Source organism: Camelus bactrianus, chromosome 20, assembly GCF_048773025.1.
Source record: "Camelus bactrianus isolate YW-2024 breed Bactrian camel chromosome 20, ASM4877302v1, whole genome shotgun sequence".
Taxonomy (NCBI): Eukaryota; Metazoa; Chordata; class Mammalia; order Artiodactyla; family Camelidae; genus Camelus; species Camelus bactrianus.
In genome coordinates this window covers 44,380,176-44,405,102 of record NC_133558.1, presented here as the reverse complement: position 1 = coordinate 44,405,102, position 24,927 = coordinate 44,380,176, and the positions used below count along the sequence as shown (strand labels likewise).

Sequence of the window (24,927 nt, the reverse complement as noted above, 5' to 3'; positions counted from 1 at the left end):
CTTTGCACTCACATCATTCACTGATTCATGTTGGGCTGCTGCTCCAGAATGAGCTCCCCGAGAGCAGGAGCCGTGCCTGCTCACGCACTGCTGAAGCCCAGCATTGAGGTGGCACACACTCTGTAGACTCCTTTGTGAATATATGAATGAATGAAGGAATGAATGAACAAATGAATGAGTAAACTGATTTACTCTTCCTTCCTCAAGACTGTGGTAGTGGAGAGACGCCCAGCAGATAATCCTACTGCCCCCAGCAACCTCTTTATCAGGAATGAGTCCCTGGGGTTGGGGGTGAGTGTTAGGAATCAGTCTCTGCACACACACCCTTCCCCATTGGACACAATATAGTGGTCATGACATGCCTGTGTCTCCCAATAAACGTGATTTTAGCCTCTGCTGTCATCTTGGTTTTCTGGGGGAAGGGGAGGAGGGCCGAATTCCTGGATGCCTACTGACCCCCCCAAATTCAACGATCCAGTACAACGTCAGGGATGTAGCACAGATTTTATTTCTACAGCACATGGTCACCTCTCCCCCAGCTGCCTTGGGAGGAGGGATTTGGGGACTAAGGGGCTTGCTGTAAGAATAAGGCACTTGAAGTGGGAGTGAAGGGCCAGCTGTGGGTGTCTCAGCTAAGCTGGTCCTCATACTGCTTGTGGAAACAATCACCAGCAGGGAAGAAATTTCAACATCTCTCTTGGTACATCTTCCAGACGTAAGACTCCTAGGGGTTGGGGATGGGGAAGAGTTGGTTGGTCACATCTTCAAATGCTTGATGTGTTCTGAGCTTTTTACTGCCACCTGATGATTGACGTTATATTAAAATTCTCCATGTCCTTGCCCATTTTTCTCCCATTAACACCCCCTTACCTGACCCGTGTGATCTGTCTCATCCTTGTTTATCAGACACATCAGGAAAAACCTGGGGTAGGAAGGGCAGTGGGAGACATGTCACAACCAGCCTTACTTACCTTCTCCTGATTGGCTGGCTGAGAACCCAACCACATGGATGCCACAGCCCATTTCCTAACTGACCAAAGCCCGGTATCCCCTCCCCGGATGTTGGCGGCCACGCCCTCACCCTCCAGATTGGACAGCGGGCAAAGCTCACATGTAATTCGCCAGGTTGTGCTCCTCTAGCGTGTGGGTCTCAAAACCATGCGGTCTCATATCAAAGTCATCGCTGCCGATGCCGATGCCGCATATGAAGCACTTGGTCTGTGGGTGGCAGGAAACATCAGAGTCGAGGCCCATTTGACCCACCCAGGGTCCTGTAATCCCTCTGGATCGTGCCCTGATATGACCTACCACCATATCTTCCCTCATTTGCTCTTGTTGGTCTCAGATCTCACCAAAAACGTCAATGATCAGATCTGGGGTGGCACGGTGCAAGTCAGTGCCTAAACTCTGACCAAATTCAGACTGCTCCTACTTCTGGCTACCCCCTTCTGAGCCTTGCCTCCCATTCCCTAATCTCTCATCTCCCTAATCTCACCCTGCTGCTTGAAAATAATACCTAGCATTTATTGAGCACTTAGCATGAGACCCTTACTACCTATGAATTGACTTATTTCTCACAACGACCCTACAAGATTATTATAATTAATATCCCCATTTTACAGATGGAGAAACTGAGGTTCAGAGAGGTAACTTGCCCAAAGTCTCACAGTAGGGAGAAACAGAGCCAGGTCAAACAGATCCCGGGCCTGCACTCTCACAGGAGCTAGTCTGCCTCTGGGCATCCCCACTCCCACAACCCCGACCAGCACTGACCCTGGATGATGGCCAGCAGGATGACGATGACAAAGAAGAAGAAGGTGATGTCGAAGACCACCCGGTACAGCTCATATTCATCACCTGCTGGGTCCTCAAATTCGTCCCCAATGCCCCCACCAGGTCGGACACCCACGTACATGTGAAACAGGTAACACTGTGGGGGCAAGTTGAGAAGCACATTAGTCATGCATTCAATCATTTGGTATTCACAAATTACCTACAGGACTCTGGGCTAGTGGGGCAGGAGACTCACAGTAATGGCTGAGACAGCCCTGGGCTCCGCCCTCACATGGCATCAGACAGTGACAGCCCAGAAATTATCAGGGTTGTGATAGGAACAGCTCAGGCAGAGGGCTGAGGGCTGGGACGGGGAAAGCACAGTGTAATCGGGGGCGAGATGGGGGGAGTACAGGAAGCGCTGAAGCTCTGAAAGCCTCACAAAGCCTGGGTGATCAGGCAAGGCTTCCTAGAAGCAGGAACATGTGTGAACTGGAACTTGAAGGAAATGTTAGGTGGAAGAGAGTGTTCCAGGCAGGGAAAACCACACATGCAACGTCACCACTGGGGAGGAAAGAAGACATCTCGTTCCTGTGAGGAAGTGAAAGAGGGTCAGTGAAGCTGGAAAGTAGAGCTCCCGTGAGCAAGAACAGCAAGAGGAATGAGGTGCAGCCGATGGTCAAGGAGGGCTTCCTGTAGGAGGCAGCACTTAAGTTGAAAGGTGAGGCATCAATGGAAGGGGTATTTGTACTCAGGGTCTGAGGTGGAGGTGGGGCAGAGAGACCGTCAGATGCAAAGGGCTTGGGTTGGGAGGAAATACATGATCTTAGGGGAACTGAGGGGCACCAGGCAGCCAGAGAGCAAAAAGCAAGAAGGACTGTGGTTAGACTCAGGCCAGGCTAGCTATTCCCTGGCTATTCATAAGCCATGCTGAAGGCACTGGGGAACCAAGAGGAAGTTCTGAGAAGAGAGAGGAACATGGTCTGCCTGGCATGTGGGAAAGATTTTACACTGTCCTTTTTGTGTCCCTGGGAAGTGGGAGAACCTAGTTGTCTTAGGTAAGGGCTAAGACCAGTGACTGGAGGGAACAAGGCTGAGTGGCAAGGCCAGGTCTGGGTGGTGGGGCTCAAATGTCAGGCTGAGGAACTGGATAGATTCCAAGAGCACGGTGCCTGATTACAGGCCATCTTCTGAGATAAAGCCCTGGGACAATTCATTTAAATGTGGCCCATGCCTCTAGTAGGAGAAACTCAATTTGGTTATGATCATCTCTAGCAGAATAGAAGAGAAAAAAATGAAACCTGCATGGCATTCTTTGGGTGAAACTTTTAATTACAGATAATGATGACAATAGCTCACATCTATGGAATCCTTAATCCCTACCAGGCAGTGTTCTATAACTATTAATTCTTAGATGATCAGGGAACATCACTACGTCCTAAAAGCCACCCTAGGATATAAGCACTGTTATTATACACTCATTTTACAGGTGAGGACAACAGAGCATAGGGAAGCTGGGTAGCTAAACCCCAAAACATGTAGCTTGTAATTCAGGCACTGTGCCTGAGCACCTTTCCAATAATAACAGCTTTAAAATCTCAAATAATAAGACAACAGTGGCTAACGTTTATTGAGCACTGTTCGAAGTACCTCACAAGTATCAGCTCATTGAACCCTCATGATAAGCCTACAAGGTAGGCAAAATTCCTAAGCCCCTTAACACCTCCTCCTTCCCCCGCCCAATCTTCCTCTGTGTCTGCTTTTGTAGCCAAAGTCTACTCACAAAATTGAGTATTTCTGCATTTCTAGCTCATTGTTATTTCATGCCCACATGTTCATTTAAGGAGTGAAGGCATTTCTGATTCTCTCAGCCTGCTTTTCGCTCTCTTGGAGAATATGAGAGTGGCGGCGGGGTGGGTCTCTGATCACTTCTGGATTTCTGATGAGCACCTATGTCTCTGACAATCTCCCTGTCTCCAAAAGGTCAGGAAAGGAAGGAATTCATTCGGAAGCACTAGGCATGGAAACTGAGGCCCACAGAGAGGAAGTGACACACATCACCAGCTGTCAGACCTGCTCTGTGCCCTCTCTGCCTGGTTCTATACAGTCCCCTCTGAATCTCTCTTTCTCAATGTGTCTGCTTTTCCACTTCTTGGTCTCTGCCCAGCTCGCTCTTTGTCTGCCTCAGTTTGGATCTGTTTCTGATTTTCTGTCCCTGTCTCTGTCTCCCTCTGACTTTCCTCATTTTAACAAAGTCACATCAGCTCCTGCTCAGAGCCTTCTCAAGCCTTCCATTTCCTTCAAACAATAAGCCAAAATTTTGCATCAGAGCCCACGAGTCTGATGCACACAAACACCCAAGGCTGAACCACCTTCTCTCCACTCCACCCACTTTGCCACTTTCCAGGCCCACCAGGCAATTTCCTAACTCTGGGACTTTGAACTTGCACATCTTGTTCACGTTGAGTGGGAATGCTTCCGCCCTCAACCCCGTCACCTTCAAAGAGTTGCCTTTGCTGATCACACAGTATAAAATGTCATAACATTTCCCACACATATTACCTGTTGTCTTTTCTTGCTTTTGTTTTTTTCTATTTATTCACAGCTCACATACTGTTCCTTTCACGTATATCTGTTGTCTAATATCCGTTTCCCCCACTGGAATATTCTCTCCACGAGTGTGGGGATCTCTGTCTCTATGTCCACAGATATGTCCCCATTGCCAACCACGACGCTTGGCACGCAGTAAATGTGTAGTCTATTGAATGAATCTATCTCCCTCTGTACTCGGGTTCTCTGTATCGCTGCCTCTCTCTTTTGCTGACCATTCCTTGTCCCCTCATGTTACCCCCTCCCCATGTGGTACCTGGTGTGGGTGGCAGCCAGGGGCTCCTGGGGCCAGGTTTCCTGGTCCCCATCTGACACCATGCCGGGGTGACCTTTGCAGTCACAGGCTCCCTGTCAGAGCTCCAGATCAGCTATGTCTGCCGGGAAGTGCACCAGGTGAGGCAATGCTTGGTGGCTTTCGGTGGGGGCAGGGCCCTGCTCACACCCCCAGAACACTCACAAACCCCTCTCAACCATTCTCCACAGGGAATGGACTATCTACACTCACAGAAGAAGATACACCGGGACATCAAGGTGATCCAGGGGCAGAAAAGTAGCCTTGGTGGGTGGGGGCCTCTGGGAGATGGTAGTGGTATTTGGAGGGCTCAGGCGGTGTGTGACAAGGGAGCAGAGGCAGAGTTGGGCTGGCAGTAGGGAGGGGTGTCTCTGACAGCCTCTGATCCCCCCTCTCTTCACCACGGAGCCAACATCCCCATGAACGATCCTGGGGAGGTCAGACTGGGTGAGTGTGGCTGGTGGAGGTGGGGAGGGCGACTGGCTGGGAGCCAGAGGGGACAGGGACCCTAGGTCAGTATGTCTCTCCCTCTGCCTCCAGCTGACTTTGGTATATCGGCCCAGATCGGGGCCACACTGGCTCGACGCCTCTCTTTAATTGGGACACCCTACTGGTGAGGGGTGCCTGGCAGGCAGCCAGGGGTGGTGCGGGGTTGGTGGTGGTGGCCAGCGGCTTTCCCCAACATGGATCTCTGGGAATCTCCATCCTGCCTTTTTGCCTTGCCACTGCTTTTCTCTCTTGAGCGATCTGTGTACTCTGTGGCTCTCCCTTGAGTTTTCCATTTCCCTAGATTTTTCTGTGCATGTCTCCCCTTCACGTGTTTTTCTCAGTGTTTCTGTTGATTTTGATCCTGATCTCTGTCTCTCCATATCTGTCCATGGCTGTCTTTTCTGTCTGTTTCAGTCTGTGGCTCTCCCAGTCCCTTTGCCTCTTTCTGTCTATATTTCTTAGTCTATCTCTGACTCTCTGTCTTTACTTCTCTCCATCTTTATTTCTGTCTGTCTGCCTCTTTATGTGTCTGCATCCAACTCTCTTTGTGTTCCATTCTCAGGCTCGCACCCTATCTCTCTCCTGTCCCCCCACCCTCTACCTAGGAGTCTCCCCTCCCCTTCATCATGTCACCCCTGGCTCTCTGAGGGTCTCTGCCAATAGGATGGCTCTGGAAGTGGCGGCCGTGGCCCTGAAGGGGGGATAAAATGAGCTGTGTGACATCTGGTCACTGGGCATCACAGCCATTGAATTAGCAGAACTACAGCCACACCTCTTTGACGTTCACACTCTAAGGTAGGCAGATGTGGCAGGTCCACCTGGTCCCAGAGATCCCACTCGACTCTGACCCTGAACACCACCCCCCGCCTGCTTCCCAACATCAAAATCCCCCTACAGGAGATCCCTCTCCCTTCGAGCCCAACCCGAGAATCTCAACCCAGAAAGCATTTTCTCCAGTCAAAACCAGGAGCCCCCAATGCAGGGAGTCATGTATTGAGGCCCCCCTGAGACTTCTGGAACTCTGTCACATGATGAGCAGCATCCCCTGGAAGTGGCGTCCTATGCATCCTAAAACCTACCCCTCATTCTCCTGTCCCTAACTGCTCTCTGCTGACTCAGTGTCATCGGGGGTCCCTCACATCGTGAGATCTGAACTCCACTGGGAAGTCTGAAACCCATGTTCTGTTCTTGCTTTCTAGAATTCTCTTCCTCATGACCAAGAGTGGCTATCAGCCTCCTCGGCTAAAGGAAATAGGTAAATGGTAGGAGAGAGTAATGGGAAGGCGGGGGAGAGAGGGCAGAGTCAGGGCTGATGGTCTGATGGGAGGGTCCCTGGTCCCCTCATCCCAGAACTTGCCTTTTGGGGGGGTTATTTATTTATTTATTTACTTTTAGAGGAGGGGGTTGAACCTACAGCCTCCTGCATGCTAAGCATGCGTTCCAACACTTGAACTGTACCCTCCCCCAGTACTTGCCTTTTTCTTCCCAAGGTCGGCTGCCTTCCACATCTTCGTCAAAGTCACCCTCAACAAGACCGCCAAGAAACGACCTGGCACCACCAAGATGCTCAGTGTAAACCTCCCCTCCCTGAGCAGCCTTCGAAACTCACCCCCTGTGAGAACCCCCCAGGGCCTCCCTCGGCTCCCTAGAACACTGATGATTTTATTCCACAGAACGCTTATGGCCCTTTCAAAGTCCCTGCTCCTTCTGAAATCCCCAGGGCTCCGCCTTCCAAGACCCTCCAAATTGTACCCCAGTCCTTTACCCCAAGGTATGCTGAGTTCTAAAACCTCACAAGTTGCCAACGGATTCAGGACCCATTCCTGGGGGTTCTCTGGAAGTCCAGGGGACACCCGAGACACCTCTGGAATTCTCCAACTTCTCTAAATTCGTCTGATCACTTCAGACACCTCACAATCCCCCAGGTGGCAGCTGCCCAGACTTCCCCGCCTTCTTCCTCTATTGGCACCTTCACCGCCAGATTCCCTTAGATGGGTTCTCAAGCCCCTGTGCCAGCCCTCTCCCTGCAGCCCAGCCCTCTGTCTGCTGACCGCCTCCTCCTCCCACCCCCAGCATCAACTGGTGACCCAGCCCGGGCTAAACAGAGGCCTGATCCTAGAGCTTCTTGACAAACTGAGGAACCCAGGGAAGGGGGCAGCTGTTGGCGAGATTGAAGATGAGGAGCCTGAGGTGAGTGGGCCTTGCTCGGATGACAAAAGCACTGGACGGTCCCCACCTTTGCTCAGGCTGCTCCCCTGCCTGGGCTGTCCCCTTGTTGCCTCTCTAAGAAGGAGAAAAGCCAGGGAGCATGGGAGGCTTGGCACAGAGCTGGGGGCACAGAGGTTACGGGAGAGCCGAGGGCTCCAGACTGGGCTGCTGGAGGCAGGTGGGCCCGATGCGGCTGCCGCTCTGCCCAGCTACCCCCCGCTATCCCTCGGCGGATCTGATCCACCCATCGATCCAGCTCTGTGGGGATCCCAGATGCGGACTGCTGTCATCACTAGAGAATCCTTAAGATTAGGAAACGCTTGTAACCCCCTCATCAGATTGCTAGAGACCCCAGAGACCCTCCTCGCTTCCAAACAGACCCTCAGAGGCCCCCCATTACCATCTGATCCCACAAGAGGCCCCAGAGAACCTCATCTACAAAATGATTCTAGAGACCCCTACCTCTCCGCTCTGCACACGGACCCCATAAGATTTCCTATAACCACCAGGACTCCCAGAGACCTCAGAAACCTTGTTCTGATCCCAGATACCCAAGTGGAATCTAAAAACAAACACTCTATAACCATGTTGAGCACCCATCTCCCTGATCACAAAACTTGACCCCAAAATGAGACCCCTGTAAACCAAGATCCCTCCCCTGAAGGGACAGCTCCACTCCTAAGATCCTGGCTGCAGACCACTCCCCCACCCCACTTCGATTCTTTCTATTCCCGAATCCATGTCCGCAGCTCACTGTGTGTCACCTGCATACCACCCCACCCCAACCCCCTTGGCGGCACATGGATTTCAGGAAGCTCAGAGGCATGTAGTCCAGACCCACAGCTGACACGGTGAGACGCCTCCCCACTGACCCGCCGCCCTCCCCTCCCCCTGGGCAACTGCTGACCCTTTCCTAAACCACAGGCTCGCTTACAACCCCCTGGAGGCTTCAAGAGCAGCAGTCCTAGCTCAGGGACCCTCAGCGTGGGAGGGGGGCTGGGATAGATGTGGAGACCGCTCAAGGCTCATGCCTGTCCCTCCTCAGGAGGAACCTGTCAGAGTCCGAAGATGACTAGGACAACGTGGACATGTGAGAGAGCTCTTTAGACCCCACCCAGCCCCACCATCCATGACCACAACCTCAGCCCCCGCTTTCCTTCCACCACTCAGCCGTGACCCCTGGCTGGACACTCAGTACCCACACCTACCTTCACCCTAACCCTGACCCTCCCACACCAGACCCCACTCTCCTCCCCACCAACCCTTCTCCCGTAACATCACCCCAGCTCAACCCTGGAGCCCCTGCCACATCCTAGTACCCAGCACTCACGTCATTCACTGATTCATGTTGGGCTGCTGCTCCAGACTGAGCTCCTCGACAGCAGGAGCCCTGCCTGCTCTCGCACTGCTGAAGCCGAGCATTGTGCTGGCATACCCTCTGTAGACTCTTTGTGAATGTATGTATGAATGAATGAATGAATGAATGAACAAATGAATGAGTAAACAGATTTTTCTCTTCCTTCCCCAGGCCTGTGGTAGTGGAGACACGCCCAGCAGATGATCTACTGCCCCCAGCAACCTCTATATCCAGGAATGTGTCCCTGGGGTTCGGAGTGGGTGTTATGAATCAGTCTCTGCACCACCTCGCCTCCCCAGTGGACACAATATATTGGTCATAACATGCCTGTGTCTGCCAATAAACGTGATTTTAGCCTCTGCTGTCATCTTGGTTTTCTGTGGTGAGGGGACGAGGGACGAATTCTTGGATGCCTACTGACCCCCCGCCAAATTCAACGATCCTGTACAACGTAAGGGATGCAGCACAGAAATTATTTCTACAGCACATAGTCACCTCTCCCCCAGCGGCCTTGGGAGGAGGGATTTGGGGACTAAGGGGCTTGCTCTAAACATAAGGCATTTGAAGTGGGAGTGAAGGGCCAGCTGTGGGTGTCTCAGCTAAGCTGGTCCTCATACTGCTTGCAGAAACAATCACCAGCAGGGAAGAAATCCAAATATCTCTCTTGGTAGAGACCAGCCACCACGTTCCTCCCCACCAACCCTTGACCCCTAACCTCACCGCAACTCAACCCTGGAGCCCCTGCCACATCCTGGTCCCCAGCTCCTCCTAGATGTTGCTCCAATAACCAGACCTCAACTGCAGCCATAAACCTCAACCCCTGGCCCTCATTTTTCTTCATCTTCTCACCCAAACTCACACTGAACCTCACCACTTGGGAATTCTGCCCCTCCAGAACCTCAGTCCCAGAACTCAACCTCAACTCCAGGAGTCAACCCAGGCCCCCATCACACTCAGACCCAGGCCTAGGGGAGATCCATTCCACACATCTCAGCTTTAATAGGCTCCCATGCAGCGTGCCCAGCACCAAGTGAGAACCCGACCCCCAGGAGCTCATAGGACCTGTGTTACTAGGTGGCTGTGATGATGCAGAGACCTAATGCACTGTCAACACTGATACCCAAGTGTTTCTGTTACAAAGATCGTCATGGATATTAGTCCTTTAACCCTCAGCTCCAGCCCAGACAGAGTCACATCCTGGCCCTCCTGAGCTGACTTCCAGCCGTAACCCACCCGTGTCCTTGCTCCCAACACACTCCTCCCCCACTTAAACCATCTGTGTGTTTCAGCCCCACCCTCGCAGAAGAGATACCTCCTCCTCTATTCCCCAATGTAAGGTTCTGGGCAAAAGCTGGTGGGCTGGGGGCCAGGAGCCCAGGGTCCACAGATGGTGGGATACCAAGCTCTCCAGGGCTGGAGTCTAGGACACAAGTTCCCTTGAAGTCTGGGACGACCAGGATGATGATCCCACTGGGATGTGGAAGGGGCATCCCTGAACCTAGGGGTGGGACTCAAAATATTTAGCCTGATGAACACTCATCAGTAGCTGGTCCTCGGAAACTACTGCTGTACCCAGCATTCACCCTTTAGTTGTCGGAGTTTGTTGATTTTGTTCGGGGGGGGCGGTTAGAGGGGAAGTCTGCAGTGGTGGTTGGATAATGTGGGGAGGGTCAGACCCAAGATGCAGCATCAGATCTGGCAGAGGCAGACTGCAGGGTGCCCTCTCTCAGAGATCATCTCATGTATTTCCCCACCCTCCCTCTCTGTTTCCAAAATCCAAGATCCGTTCTCCATCTGACGAGGGTCCTGAGGGTACTGCGGATGAGGGGCAGCTGAGCCCAGGCGTAGTGTTCCACTGTGCCAGTTGGTCTCACCCCCGCACCCCCCATCATTGTCCTTCCCCAGCCACCTGAAGCCCCTACCTAACCGCTCACTCAGGTAACAAGGCAGGCTGGGGAAAGAGGTGGGCAGAGGTGGAGGTTGGACAGGGCAGGGGGTGCTTTGGGGGCTGATTTTCCCCACCTCATCTCAGAAACTTCACTGTGGAACCCAGCACTCGGGTACATGACCAGCCCCCACTGTTGCCCCCCAAGTAGGAATAGATGAAGAGAAAGGTGAGGCCAGCTGTGCTGAGGACTCACACCCCTGATCGGGGATGGGGATGCCTGGTTGTGGTTGCGGGGCCGAAGACTAATAATGATGACACGTGACATTTGTTGAGCAACTCCTCTGTGCCAGACACTGACCTCATGTCTTTACATGGTGTATACCTTCACAGATGGAGATAGATAGCACAGAGATAGATATTGTCCCCCATTTAAAAATGGGGAAAACTGAGGCACAGCGGGGTAAGTAGATTTCGAAGGTCATAAACCTTTGAGGAGGCAGAGGCAGGATTTGAACCTTGGCACTCCAGAGTCTTAACCACGGAAACTTCCTGTCCCCTCCTCTTTTCTGCTGGATGGGCTGCTGCCCTGCCCCTATGGCACACCCAGGGATGTGCCCTTCTCCTAAAGTTGTTCAATGGCTGCCCTCTCTGGATCCACAGCACGGCGGCCTCGACACACCCTTCCACCAAAGGTGAGCATTCAGGAGATTCTCAGAGAATGCGATGGGGATGGGGAGGGTCCTTAATGGAGGTGGAGATGCAGGGACAAGGGGAGGGTCTTAATGGGGTTGGGGGAGTTTAGGAGCAGTGGCGGGGGCAGAGCTAGGGGTGACAGTTGGGGTTTAAGGATCAAAGATGGGTAGAGTGAAGATGAGTTTGAGAGTGAAAACCAGAAAAATTAGAGTTTGGAGGCCAGGAGTGTCAGATAAGGCAGAAAGGCCAGCGTTTGGGGTACAAGCCTAGGGACAGATGGACCCCATTTACCTCAGTTGGAGGTTAGTGGTAGAGAGGCTAAGATCAGCATATTGGGGTCAGGAGACTTAGGGATTAGAATGTAGCCGAAAGGGAAAGTATTTGGGGATCAAAGATGTGGAGACAAGGTCAGTGAAGGGTAAATGTTAAGGAAACAGTATTAGAATTTACTTTCTGTCACACTGGACAGAAAAAGCTATCCGTCAGGGCATCTGAATTTGAGGATCAGTGTTGAGATAAGAGTTTAATTTAGGGACCAGACTGGTGAGAAGTGGGGATAGAAATTTGAGGGCTCTTACAGGAGGCATGTTTAGTGTTGAGGTCAGAATTGAGGAGACAGAGGGTCAGGATTTGTGGGTCAGAAATGGAAGAACCAGCAGAACGTGGGAGGTCAGAAGCTGGGGAGAATGAGACCGGCTCCAGGGAACAGGTCAGGGTTTGAGTTCAGATTTGGGAAAACAGGGACTGGAAATGTCACTGTTGGATGCAAGTAGAGAATTGAGGGTCAGGGCTGGGAACAGAGTACCCGTGTTTGGGGTCAGATGAGGGGGCCTGGGAGGTCCTCGATGATGAGGCAGGTCCCAGCATCTTCATATCTGTTCCCCAAGACCAGCACTTACTCCTGGGAGCTGAGGAAGGCATTTTCATTCTGAACCGAAATGATCCGGGGGCCACGCTGGAGATGGTGAGGGCCAGGCAGCAATGCGGCTGAGCCAAGGGTGGGAGGCTGGAATTGGGAAGTGCTGGGGTTTACAGGAGCTGTCTCCTCCATGCTCTGCAGCTCTTTCTAGCAGGAGTACCCGGGTGTACTCCATCAACAATTTCCTCATGTCTCTCTCAGGACTGGCTGTGGGTTGGTTGGGATGGGTTGGAGTGGGGGGGTTAGAAATTAAGGAGTCAAGGGTCAGGGGGTGGTAGCTAGCTGGGCACAGCTGGAAAAAGCACTTAGGATCCCCTTCCACAGAGCCCACAATTCGAATCCCAGCCACGTTTTCAATGTAGGACTTGGGGCAAGAGACTTTGGCTTCCCAAGCCTCTGTTTCCCCATCTGTAAAATGGGGCTCACAATACTGCCACCTCTCAAGTCAGTTTTGAGGTATTCCTACAATGAGTTAGTCTTTACATTTCTTTGATGGTCATATGACAGTCCTTATCCCACATTTTACTAAACTAGAGTGAGCGAGCTGTAGGTTAAAATTTTGTGTCATTGCTTTACAAACGCTTTGTGTAAAAGAATTTCTGATTTGTGAGGAAACACCAAGCCAGATAGGATTTGTGAGCTCATTAATATCACATCCGGGATGAGAAACTTTTACAGAATCTCTAGGTATGTTTCTTCTTAAACTTTTGTAATATGTGTTACTTCAGCTGACTGGTTAAGTGTCCATAGTTTCTCATGTGACTACAGGCACCTCTAGGGTTAGGACCATACATATTTTAGGCACCATTGTTCACCAGAGAAAATCACACTGCCTGGCCTCCCGTGGGCATTTAATATATGTTAAGTGAGAAGCCAAGAAATACAGGTGCTTGAGATTTAAAGGCTTGGGCATTTCAAAGGGATGGGGCCCAGGGAAGGGATGGGGAAAGCTGGGAGTGTGCAGTGCCCTATAACTTCCTGCTTCCCCTAAATACACACACCCTGCACGAAAGTCCCCCCACCTGTATTCTCATAGCATCCTGGGCCTGCTGGAACGGAAAGAGGCCAGAGCAGGAAGCCCCATTGCTCACATCAGTCCCCACTGGCTCCTAGCAAGGTACGAGACCCCAGTGGAACCACAGACCCCTCTAATATCGGATTCCTGCCCCCCAACCCCCACCCCCAACCCCACTCACGCCTACCTTGTTCTGCAGGAAGAACATGGTCTCCACTAAGTTCCGGGATACCAAAGGTTGCCGGGCGTGCTGTGTGGGGGAGAGAGAATCTCGTGGATATGCAGAGGGGAGCGGGGCCAGGGGCATGACTTGGACTCTAGCCACTGAAGAGGGTTGCGATTTAAGGCAGGGTGTCCAGAGCCCGGGGAAAGATGTGTGGCCTTTGGGGGCGCGGGGCAGGGGAGACAGGATTGACCCTAACCCATCCTTCCCCACCTCCACAGCGGAGGGCGCTAGCCCCGGGGGCCCGTTCCTGTGTGGGGCATTGGAGACATCCGTGGTCCTGCTTCAGTGGCAGCAGCCCATGAACAAGTTCTTGATTCTCAGGGTAGGGGGCTTGTAAGCACTGGGGACTTTGTCAGGTTCTGTGGCGGGGGCCTTTCACTCGTCTGCTGAGAGCTCTTTGAAGTCGGGCTTCCACCCGAGGTCTCTTCCCAGTCACCCCGAGAGCCAGCTCACCTGGAGGCTTCTCCTTCTGAGGCCCTCCGGTTCTTTAAGCCCCGCCCTTCGCCCCGGGCCTAATTCTTCTTCAGGCCCTGTGCCCCGCCAGGTCTCTTAGGAGACCTTATGCAGGTTCATGGAGCCTTTAAGTCTTTGGTGCCTTGGAGGCCACGCCCCCTGGGGGCCCGGCCTTTCTGTCCCCAAGGCGGCACGCCCCCTAGTGGAAGCCACGCCCACTCTGAGACCACACCCGTCAACTTCTAAGCCCTCTGAGGCCTCAGACAATCAAGTTTCTACATGGCACCTCACAAGACTGAGGGCTCCGGAACTCTTTCCGGAGCCTCAGGCCAACTCCCTTCCAAGGCCCCGCCCCTCCCAGGCCCCGCCTCAAACCTCCTCTGAGTCCGCCCCTTCCCGTGCGGCCCGCAGCAGGTGCTCTTCCCGCTACCCACGCCTCTGCCCGTGTTCTCAGTGCTGAGCGGGCCAGGCTCCGAGCTGCCCGCCGTGTGCATCGGTGTGAGCCCCGGGCAGCCGGCGAAGTCGGTGTTCTTCCACACCGTGCGCTTCGGCGCGCACTCCTGCTGGCGGGGCGAGATGAGCGCAGGTGAGTGGGACAGGTCCTGGGAGGGGTGCGGCTTATCAGGTTAGCGGCTTTGGGTCTGGATAGCTGGGAGGTGCTTAGCCTGAAGCATAACTGGGAAGCGCGCTGAGCTAAGAGGGGACTGGAGAAGGTTGGGTATATATAACTGGTGAGATGGATGAAGGGGAGGGGGAGAAGGAGGGTGTGAGGAACTCTGTGATGGCTGGGGTTTAGCCTGCTTGCCTGGGGATACAGACGATGCCTAGCAGAGTTTAGGGGAAAGAGGTGGAATTGGTCCTTGCACTTCCGCCTCTCAAGCAGAGCCCAAGGGACCAGTACAAGTGACTCAGGTCGAGGAAGACCAGGTGATGGGCACTTCTGGATTTCGGATGTGCACCTCTGTCTCTGACCATCTCCCTGTCTCCACAAAGCTCAGGAAAGGAAGGACTTCATTAGGAAGTCCTAGGCGGGGAATCTGAGGCCCACAGAGAGGAAGTGACTCACATCACCTGTTGTCAGACCTGCTCTGTGCCCTCTCTGTCTGTGTGTATATTGTCCCCTCTGAATCTCTGTTTCTCAATGTGTCTGTTTTCCCACTTCTTGGTCTCTGCCCAGCTCGCTCTTTGTCTGCCTCAGTTTGGATCTGTTTCTGATTTTCTGTCCCTGTCTCTGTCTCCCTCTGACTTTCCTCATTTTAACAAAGTCACATCACCTCCTGCTCAGAGCCCTCCCAAGCCTTCCATTTCCCTCCAACAATAAGCCCAAATTTCGCATCACAGCACTCGAGTCTGACGCCCACAACCACCCCAGGCTGACCCACCTTCTCTCCACTCCACCCACTTTGCCACTTTCCAGGCCCACCAGGCACTTTCCTACCTCCGGGACTTTGCATTGCTCAATTTGTTCTCGTTGAGTGGGAATACTCCCATCCTCAACCCAGTCACCTTCTCAGAGTTGACTTCGCTGATCACCCAGTATGAAACGTCATACCCCTTCCTACACGTATTTCCTGTTGTCTTTTCTTGCTTTTGTTTTTTCTATTTAATCACATCTCACATACTGTTTCTTTCTCCTAATTCTCTTGTCTACTGTCCGTATCCCCCACTGGAATATTCTCTCCACGAGGGTGGGGATCTCTGTCTCTGTGTCCACAGCTGTGTCCCCATTGCCTACCACGGCAACTGGCACACAGTAAACGTGTAGTCGGTTGAATGAATCTATCTCCATCTGGCTTCTGTTTCCCTGTATCGCTGCCTCTCTCTTTTGCTGACCATTCCTTGTCCCCTCATGTTATCCCCTCCCCATGTGGTACCTGGTGTGGGTGGCAGCCAGGGGCTCCTGGGGCTAGGTTTCCTGGTCCCCATCTGACACCATGCCGGGGTGACCTTTGCAGTCACAGGCCCCCAGTCAGAGCTCCAGATCAGCAATGTCTGCCGGGAAGTGCTCCAGGTGAGGCGATGCTTGGTGGGTTTGGGTGGGGAGAGGCGATGCTTGGTGGGTTTGGGTGGGGGCAGGCCCCTGCTCACACCCCCAGAACTCTCACAACCCCCATCTCCACCCTCCTCCCAAGGGACTGGCTTATCTACACTCACATAAGAAGATACACCGGGACATCAAGGTGATCTGGGGGCAGAAAAGTAGCCTTGGTGGGTGGGGGCCTCTGGGAGATGGTAGTGGTTATTGGAGGGCTCAGGCGGTGTGTGACCAGGGAGCAGAGGCAGAGTTGGGCTGGCAGTAGGGAGGGGTGTCTCTGACAGCCTCTGATTCACCCTCTCTTCCCCTAGGAGCCAACATCCCTATCAACGACCCTGGGGAGTTCAGACTTGGTGAGTCTGGCTGGTGGGGGTGGGGAGGGGGACTGACTGGGAGCCAGAGGGGACAGGAACCCTAGGTCAGTATGTCTCTCCCTCTGCCTCCAGCTGACTTTGGTATATCGGCCCAGATCGGGGCCACACTGACTCGAAGCCTCTGATTTTTTGGGACACCCTTCTGGTGAGGGGTGCCTGGCTGGCAGCCAGGGGTGGTGCGGGCTTGGTGGTGGTGGGCAGAGGCTTTCCCCTCCATGGATGTCTGGGAATCTCCATCCTGGCTTTTGCCCTGCCTCTGCTTTTCTCTGTTGAGCGATCTGTGTACTCTGTGGCTCTCCCTCGAGTATTCCATTTCCCTAGGTCTTTCTGTGCATGTCTCCCCTCCACGTGTTTTTCTCAGTGTTTCTGTTGATTTTGATCCTGATCTCTGTATCTCCATATCTGCCCATGGCTGACTTTTCTGTGTGTTTCAGTCTGTGGCTCTCCCAGTTTTTGCCTCTCTCTGTCTATATTTTCTAGGCTATCTCTGACACTCTGTCTTTACCTCTCTCTGTATTATTTCTGTCTGTCTGTCTCTTTATGTGTCTGCATCCAACTCTCTCTGTGTCCCATTCTCCGGCTCGCTCCCTGTCTCTCTCCTGTTTCCCCACCCCCTATTTAGGAGACTCCCCTCCCCTTCATCATGTCACCCCTGGCTCTCTGAGGGTCTCTGCACCTAGGATGGCTCCAGAAGGGGCGGCCGTGGCCCTGAAGGGGGGATACAACGAGCTGTGTGACATCTGGTCACTGGGCATCACAGCCATTGAATTAGCCGAGCTACAGCCACCCCTCTTTGACGTTCACCCTCTCAGGTAGGCAGGTGTGGCAGGTCCACCTGGTCCCAGAGATCCCACTCGACTCTGACCCTGAACACCACCCCCCGCCTGCTTCCCCACATGAAGACCCCCCCTACAGGGGATCCCTCTCCCTTCGAGCCCAACCCGAGAACCTCAACCCAGAAAGCATTTTCTCCAGTCCACACCACGAGCCCCCAATGCAGGGAGTCATGCCTTGAGGCTCCCCTGAGACTTCTGGAACTCTGTAACATGATGAGCAGCATCCCCTGGAAGTGGCGTCCTATGCATCCTAAAACCTACCCCTCATTCTCCTCCTGTCCCTCACTGCTCTCTGCTGACCTCAGTGCCATCGGGGGTCCCTCACATCGTGAGATCTGATTTCCACTGGGAAGTCTCAATCCCATGTTCTGTCCTTGCTTTCTAGAGTTCTCTTCCTCATGACCAAGAGTGGCTATCATCCTCCTCGGCTAAAGGAAAAAGGCAAATGGTAGGAGAGAGTCATGGGAAGGCGAGGGAGAGAGGCCAGAATCAGGGCTGATGGTCTGATGGGAGGGTCTCTGGTCCCCTCATCCCAGAACTTGCCTTTTGGAGGGGTTATTTATTTATTTATTTACTTTTAGAGGAGGGGGTTGAACCTAGGGCCTCCTGCATGCTAAGCATGCGCTCTAACACTTGAAGTGTACCCTCCCCCAGTACTTGCCTTTTTCTTCCCAAGGTCGGCTGCCTTCCACATCTTCCTCAAAGTCACCCTCACCAAGAGCGCCAAGAAACGACCTGGCGCCAACAAGATGCTCAGTGTAAACCTCCCCTCCCTGAGCAGCCTTCCCAAACTCACCCCCTGTGGGAACCCCCCAGGGCCTCCCTCGGCTCCGTAGAACACTGATGATTTTATTCCACAGAACGCCTATGGCCCTTTCAAAGTCCCTGCTCCCTCTGAAATCCCCAGGGCTCCGCCTTCCAAGACCCTCCAAATTGTACCCCAGACCTTTCCCCCAAGATATGCTGAGTTCTAAAACCTCACAAGTTGCCAACGGCTTCAGGACCCATTCCTGGGGGTTCTCTGGAAGTCCAGGGGACACCCGAGACACCTCTGGAATTCTCCAACTTCTCTGAATTCGTCGGATCCCTTCAGACACCTCAGAATCCCCCAGGTGGCAGCTGCCCAGACTTCCCCGCCTTCTTCCTCTATTGGCACCTTCACCGCCAGATTCCCTTAGATGGGTTCTCAAGCCCCTGTGCCAGCCCTCTCCCTGCAGCCCAGCCCTCTGTCTGCTGACCGCCTCCTCCTCCCACCACCAGCATAAACTGGTGACCCAGCCCGGGCTAAACAGAGGCCTGAACCTAGAGCTTCTTGACAAACTGAGGAACCCAGGGAAGGGGGCAGCTGTTGGCGAGATTGAAGATGAGGAGCCTGAGGTGAGTGGGCCTTGCTTGGATGATAAAAGCACTGGACGGTCCCCACCTTTGCTCAGGCTGCTCCCCTGCCTGGGGTGTCCCATTGTTGCCTCTCTTAGAAGGAGAAAAGCCAGGGAGCATGGGGGGCTTGGCACAGAGCTGGGGGCACAGAGGTTACGGGAGAGCCGAGGGCTCCAGACTGGGCTGCTGGAGGCCGGTGGGCCTGACGCGGCTGCCGCTCTGCCCAGCTACCCCCCGCCATCCCTCGGCGGATCCGATCCACCCATCGATCCAGCTCTGTGGGGATCCCAGATGCGGACTGCTGTCATCACTAGAGAATCCTTAAGCTTTGGAGACCCTTGTAACCCCCTCATCAGATTGCCAGAGACCCCAGAGACCCTCCTCGCTTCTAAACAGACCCTCAGAGGCCCCCCATTACCATCTGATCCCACAAGAGGCCCCAGAGAACCTCATCTACAAAATGATTCTAGAGACCCCTACCTCTCCGCTCTGCACACGGACCCCATAAGATTTCCTATAACCACCAGAACTCCCAGAGACCTCAGAAACCTTGTTCTGATCCCAGATACCCAAGTGGAATCTAAAAACAAACACTCTATAACCATGTTGAGCCCCCATCTCCCTGATCACAAATCTTGACCCCAAAATGAGACCCCTGTAAACCAAGATCCCTACCCTGAAGGGACAGCTCCAGTCCTAAGATCCTGGCTGCAGACCACTCCCCCACCCCACTTCTATTCTTTCTATTCCCGAATCCATGTCCCCAGCTCACTGTGTGTCACCTGCATACCACCCCACCCCAACCCCTATGGCAGCACATGGAGTTCAGGAAGCTCAGAGGCATGTAGTCCAGACCCACAGCTGACACGGTGAGACGCCTCCCCACTGCCCCGCCACCCTCCCCTCCCCCTGGGCCACTGCTGACTCTTTCCTATCCCACAGGCTCGCTTACAACCCCCTGGAGGCTTCAAGAGCAGCAGTCCTAGGTCAGGGACCATCAGCGTGGGAGGGGGGCTGGGATAGTTGTGGGGACCGCCCGAGGCTCATGCCTGTCCCTCCTCAGGAGGAACCTGTCAGAGTCCGAAGATGACTACGACAACGTGGTCATGTGAGAGAGCGCCACAGACCCCACCCAGCCCCACCATCCATGACCCCAACCTCAGCCCCTGCTTTCCTTCCACCACTCAGCCGTGACACCTGGCTGGACACTCAGTACCCACACCTATCTTCACCCTATCCCTGACCCTCCCACTCCAGCCCCCACTATCCTCCCCACCAACCCTTCACCCCTAACCTCACCCCAACTCCACCCTGGAGCCCCTGCCACATCCTAGTACCCAGCACTCACGTCATTCACTGATTCATGTTGGGCTGCTGCTCCAGACTGAGCTTCTCGACAGCAGGAGACCTACCTGCTCTCGCACTGCTGAAGCCGAGCATTGTGCTGGCACACCCTCTGTAGACTTTGTGAATGTATGTATGAATGAATGAATGAATGAATGAACAAATGAATGATTAAACAGATTTTTCTCTTCCTTCCCCAGGCCTGTGGTAGTGGAGACACGCCCAGCAGATGATCTACTGCCCCCAGCAACTTCTATATCCAGGAATGAGTCCCTGGGGTTCGGAGTGGGTGTTAGGAATCAGTCTCTGCACACCCTCACCTCCCCAGTGGACATAATATAGTGGTCATGACATGCCTGTGTCTCCCAATAAACGTGATTTTAGCCTCTGCTGTCATCTTGGTTTTCTGTGGTGAGGGGAGGAGGGCCGAATTCTTGGATGCTACTGACCCCCCCGCCAAATTCAACGATCCAGTACAACGTCAGGGATGCAGCACAGACATTATTTATACAGCACATAGTCACCTCTCCCCCAGCGGCCTTGGGAGGAGGGATTTGGGGACTAAGGGGCTTGCTCTAAGCATAAGGCATTTGAAGTGGGAGTGAAGGGCCAGCTGTGGGTGTCTCAGCTAAGCGGGTCCTCATACTGCTTGCGGAAACAATCACCAGCAGGGAAGAAATCCCAACATCTCTCTTGGTAGAGACCAGCCACCACGTTCCTCCCCACCAACCCTTGACCCCTAACCTCACCGCAACTCAACCCTGGAGCCCCTGCCACATCCTAGTCCCCAGCTCCTCCTAGATGTTGCTCCAACCCCCAGACTTCAACTGCAGCCATAAACCTCAACCTCTGGCCCTCATCTTTCTTCAGTTTCTCACCCAAACTCACACTGAACCTCAGCCCCTGGGAATTCTGCCCCCTCCAGACCCTCAGTCCCAGAACTCAACCTCAACTCCAGGAGTAAACCCAGGCCCCCATCTCCCTCAGACCCAGGCTTGGGGGAGATCCATTCCACACATCTCATCTGTAATAGGCTCCCATGCGGCGTGCCCGGCACCAAGTGAGAACCCGACCCCCAGGAGCTCATAGGACCTGTGTTACTAGGTTTCTGTGGTGATGCAGAGACCTAATGCACTGTCAACACTGATACCCAAGTGTTTCTGTTACTAAGATCGTCATGGTTATTAGTCCTTTAACCCTCAGCTCCAGCCCAGACAGAGTCACATCCTGGCCCTCCTGAGCTGACTTCCAGCCCTAACCCACCCGAGTCCTTGCTCCCAACACACTCCTCCCCCACTTAACCCATCTGTGTGCTTCAGCCCAACCCTCGCAGAAGAAATACCTCCTCCTCTACTCCCCAAGGTAAGGTTCTGGGCAAAAGCTGGTGGGCTGGGTGCCAGGAGGCCAGGGTCCACAGATGGTGGGATACCAAGCTCTCCAGGGCTGGAGTCTAGGACACTAGTTCCCTTGAAGTCTGGGACGACCAGGATGATGATCCCACTGGGATGTGGAAGGGGCATCCCTGAACCTAGGGGTGGGACTCAAAATATTTAGCCTGATGAACACTCATCAGTAGCTGGTCCTCGGAAACTCCTGCTGTAGACAGCATTCACTCTTTAGTTGCCGGAGTATGTTGATGTTGTGGGGAGGGGGCGGTTAGAGGGGAAGACTGTAGTGATGGTCAGATATTGTGGGGAGGGTCAGACCCAAGATGCAGCATCAGATCTGGCAGAGGCAGACTGCAGGGTGCCCTCTCTCAGAGATCATCTCATGTATTTCCCCACCCTCCCTCTCTGTTTCCAAAATCCAAGATCCGTTCTCCATCTGACGAGGGTCCTGGGGGGACTGCGGATGAGGGGCAGCTGAGCCCAGGAGTAGTGGTCCGCTGTGCCAGTGGGTCTTTGCCACGCACCCCCCAACTTTGGCCTCCCCCAGCCACCAGAAGCCCCTACCTAACCGCTCACTCAGGTAACAAGGCAGGCTGGGTTAATAGGTGGGAAGATGTTGAGGTTGGGCAGCGCAGGGGGTGCTTTGGGGGCTGATTTTCCCCACCCTATCTCAGAAACTTCACTGTGGATACCAGACCTCGGGAACATGACCAGCCCCCGCTGTTGCCCCCCAAGGAAGAATAGATGAAGAGAAAGGTGAGGCCAGCAGTGCTGAGGACTCACAACCCTGATCGGGGCTGGGGATGCCTGGTTGGGGTTGCGGGGCCGAAGACTAATAATGATGACACGTGACATTTGTTGAGCAACTCCTCTGTGCCAGACACTGACCTCATGTCTTTACATGATGTATACCTTCACAGATGGAGATAGATAGCAGAGAGATAGATATTGTCCCCCATTTAAAAATGGGGGAAACTGAGGCACAGCGGGGTAAGTAGATTTCGAAGGTCATAAACCTTTGAGGAGGCAGAGGCAGGATTTGAACCTTGGCACTCCAGAGTCTTAACCACGGAAACTTCCTGTCCCCTCCTCTTTTCTGCTGGATGGGCTGCTGCCCTGCCCCTATGGCACACCCAGGGATGTGCCCTTCTCCTAAAGTTGTTCAATGGCTGCCCTCTCTGGATCCACAGCACGGCGGCGTCGACACACCCTTCCACCAAAGGTGAGCATTCAGGAGATTCTCAGAGAATGCGATGGGGATGGGGAGGGTCCTTAATGGAGGTGGAGATGCAGGGACAAGGGGAGGGTCTTAATGGGGTTGAGGGAGTTGAGGAGCAGTGGCGGGGGCCGAGCTAGGGGTGACAGTTGGGGTTTAAGGATCAAAGATGGGTAGAGTGAAGATGAGTTTGAGAGTGAAAACCAGAAAAATTAGAGTTTGGAGGCCAGGAGTGTCAGATAAGGCAGAAAGGCCAGCGTTTGGGGTACAAGCCTAGGGACAGATGGACCCCATTTACCTCAGTTGGAGGTTAGTGGTAGAGAGGCTAAGATCAGCATATTATGGTCAGGAGACTTAGGCATTAAGTATCATCCCCAATACCACTCACGCCTACCATGTTTTGCAGGAAGGACATGCTCTCCACTAAGTTCCGGGATAGCAAAGGTTGCCGGGCGTGCTGTGTGGGTGAGAGAGAATCTCGTGGATATGCAGAGGGGAGCGGGGCCAGCGGCATGACTTGGACTCTAGCCACTGAAGAGGGTTGCGATTTAAGTCAGGGTGTCCAGAGCCCGGGGAAAGATGTGTGGCCTTTGGGGGCGCGGGGCAGGGGAGACAGGATTGACCCTAACCCATCCTTCCCCACCTCCACAGCGGAGGGCGCTAGCTCCGGGGGCCCGTTCCTGTGTGGGGCATTGGAGACATCCGTGGTCCTGCTTCAGAGGTAGCAGCCCGTGAACAAGTTCCTGCTGGTCCGGGTGGGGGGCCTGTAAGCACTGGGGACTTTGTCAGGTTCTGTGGCGGGGGCCTTCCACTCTTCTGCTGAGAGCTCTTTGAAGTCGGGCTTCCACCCGAGGTCTCTTCCCAATCACCCCGAGAGCCCGCTCACCTGGAGGCTCCCCTTCTGAGGCCCTCCGGTTCTTTAAGCCCCGCCCTTCGCCCCGGGCCTAATTCTTCTTCAGGCCCTGTGCCCCGCCAGGTCTCTTAGGAGACCCTATTCAGGTTCTTGGAGCCTCTAAGACTTTGGTGCCTTGGAGGCCACGCCCCCTGGGGGCCCGGCCTTTCTGTCCCCAAGGCGGCACGCCCCCTAGTGGAAGCCACGCCCACTCTGAGACCACACCCGTCAACTTCTCAGCCCTCTGAGGCCTCAGCCCCTCAAGTTTCTACATGGCACCTCCCAAGACTGAGGGCTCCGGAACTCCTTCAGGAGCCCCAGGCCGACTCTCTTCCAAGGCCCCGCCCCTCCCAGGCCCCGCCTCAAACCTCCTCTGAGTCCGCCCCTTCCCGTGCGGCCCGCAGCAGGTGCTCTTCCCGCTACCCACGCCTCTGCCCGTGTTCTCAGTGCTGAGCGGGCCAGGCTCCGAGCTGCCCGCCGTGTGCATCGGCGTGAGCCCCGGGCAGCCGGCGAAGTCGGTGTTCTTCCACACCGTGCGCTTCGGCGCGCTCTCCTGCTGGCGGGGCGAGATGAGCGCAGGTGAGTGGGACAGGTCCTGGGAGGGGTGCGGCTTATCAGGTTAGCGGCTTTGGGTCTGGGTAGCTGGGCGGTGCTTAGCCTGAAGCGTAACTGGGAAGCGGGCTGAACTAAGAGGGGACTGGAGAACGTTGGGTATATATAACTGGTGAGATGGATGACGGGGAGGGGGAGAAGGAGGGTGTGAGGAACTCTGTGATGGCTGGGGTTTAGCCTGCTTGCCTGGGGATACAGACGATGCCTAGCAGAGTTTAGGGGAATGAGGTGGAATTGGTCCTTGCACTTCCGCCTCTCAAGCAGAGCACAAGGGACCAGTCCAAGTGACTCATGTCGAGGAAGACAAGGTGATGGTCACTTCTGGATTTCGGATGTGCACCTCTGTCTCTGACCATCTCCCTGTCTCCACAAAGCTCAGGAAAGGAAAGACTTCATTAGGAAGTCCTAGGCGGGGAATCTGAGGCCCACAGAGAGGAAGTGACTCACATCACCAGCTGTCAGACCTGCTCTGTGCCCTCTCTGTCTGTGTGTATATTGTCCCCTCTGAATCTCTGTTTCTCAATGTGTCTGTTTTCCCACTTCTTGGTCTCTGCCCAGCTCGCTCTTTGTCTGCCTCAGTTTGGATCTGTTTCTGATTTTCTGTCCCTGTCTCTGTCTCCCTCTGACTTTCCTCATTTTAACAAAGTCACATCACCTCCTGCTCAGAGCCCTCCCAAGCCTTCCATTTCCCTCCAACAATAAGCCCAAATTTCGCATCACAGCACTCGAGTCTGATGCCCACAACCACCCCAGGCTGACCCACCTTCTCTCCACTCCACCCACTTTGCCACTTTCCAGGCCCACCAGGCAATTTCCTACCTCAGGGCCTTTGCATTGCTCAATTTGTTCTCTTTGAGTGGGAATGCTCCCATCCTCAACCCAGTCACCTTCTCAGAGTTGCCTTCGCTGATCACCCAGTATGAAACGTCA

The 24,927-nt window shown here is 54.0% G+C and overlaps 3 pseudogenes; 2 read left to right on the top strand and 1 right to left on the bottom strand.

Annotated features, from left to right (window-relative positions):
• Positions 1-534: 534 nt before the first annotated feature.
• Positions 535-1,963, bottom strand: LOC141574152 (ryanodine receptor 1-like; annotated as a pseudogene).
• A 360-nt stretch (positions 1,964-2,323) lies between these two features.
• LOC105080962 (mitogen-activated protein kinase kinase kinase kinase 1-like) lies at positions 2,324-14,964 on the top strand (annotated as a pseudogene).
• A 732-nt stretch (positions 14,965-15,696) lies between these two features.
• LOC105074288 (mitogen-activated protein kinase kinase kinase kinase 1-like) lies at positions 15,697-24,711 on the top strand (annotated as a pseudogene).
• The last annotated feature ends 216 nt before the right edge of the window (positions 24,712-24,927 follow it).